Source organism: Ursus maritimus, unplaced genomic scaffold, assembly GCF_017311325.1.
Source record: "Ursus maritimus isolate PB19 unplaced genomic scaffold, ASM1731132v1 scaffold_33, whole genome shotgun sequence".
NCBI classification, from domain to species: Eukaryota; Metazoa; Chordata; class Mammalia; order Carnivora; family Ursidae; genus Ursus; species Ursus maritimus.
Window position 1 is genome coordinate 10,105,113 of NW_024425897.1, and position 1,206 is coordinate 10,106,318.

The window sequence follows — 1,206 nt, forward strand, 5'->3', positions numbered from 1 at the left end:
GGGGGGGGGGCAGTGAAGGGGGAGGGTGGAGAGAGCAGACTTTTTCCCTCTTCTAAGAATTTGATTGATAAAATTATAATGAACTCTTCAACAAAACACCCTGTGGTTTTCCTGAATGGCTTGCCCTAGGAGTTGATTGAAGCTGGGGAGGGCAAGGAGGGTCCCCAGGCTCGAGTCATCGGGGTCCCCGGGGCTGTAGGTGCTCCAGACAGCCCTGACTCACCTGGGTTTGGGGAGGTGGCTTGACACTAGGCAAGCAGATGGAGGCTGGCACCTGTGGTCCCCTGATCAAGGGATTTTGGGGGCAGTGGGGAGGAGGCAGGCTGGGGCTTGGCTGAGAAGGAGGCTCCAGGAAGAGGGGCTGGGGCCCGGCTTGGACTTTAGACAGTAATAAAGCAGAACTGAATGTGGGCACCTCAGAGGTAGCCTCCTCCAACCTGCCCATTGCCACTGGGCAAAGTGGGGCTTCAAAGGGCACAGGTTGCCCAGAGCCCCACAGGGTCAGGCCTCCTGACCACCATCTGCAAGCCTCCATTGCTGACCACAGGTACTTGTGAGGCTGGGGAGGGGGCTGGGAAGATGCGGAGCAGGGAGTTTGCCAGGGAGTTTGCTGTGACTCGGTTCTTGGGGGACAGCCTGGGGAGGAGCTTCTGGGAAGCTGTTGTGTGTCTGGGTTTTACCTAAACTCTGCAGTCCCACCTCCCCCTTCAGGGAGCATTTCCATTCTGGAGGGACACCTGGAGCAGAGACCTAGGGCGGCTTAGCAGATTAGACCCAGGTTTCTTCTTCAGGATGCTGAGGGCTGGCTGGGGAGAAGAGAAAGAGCTTGCCCCCCAAAACCTGCCTCGGAAGCCCCTTGGAGCGCAGCCTCAGAGAATAATGGCGACCCCCAAAAAGGTGCTTCTAGAGTCTGTAAGGCAGGGTCACAAATAAATTCTGGTGTCTGTCATGGCCAGTTAGATTCGTAAATGCATGAGGAGAGGCAGGAAGGAATGGTGGGGACCAGGGCAAAATGAGCACAGGACTCCTCCCCCCAAAAAAAATTTTCTAAAAAGTGATGAGAGGCAGTGCTGGCCAGAGAACACGTATCTGACACCACACTGTCCCCCAAGTTGCCAGGGGCACCCGCTGTCTCAGGAGATGTCTCGTTCCCCAGCCCTCCACCCTGACCCTAACCAGAAAACAAGGCGGAAGAGTTGGTTTTCC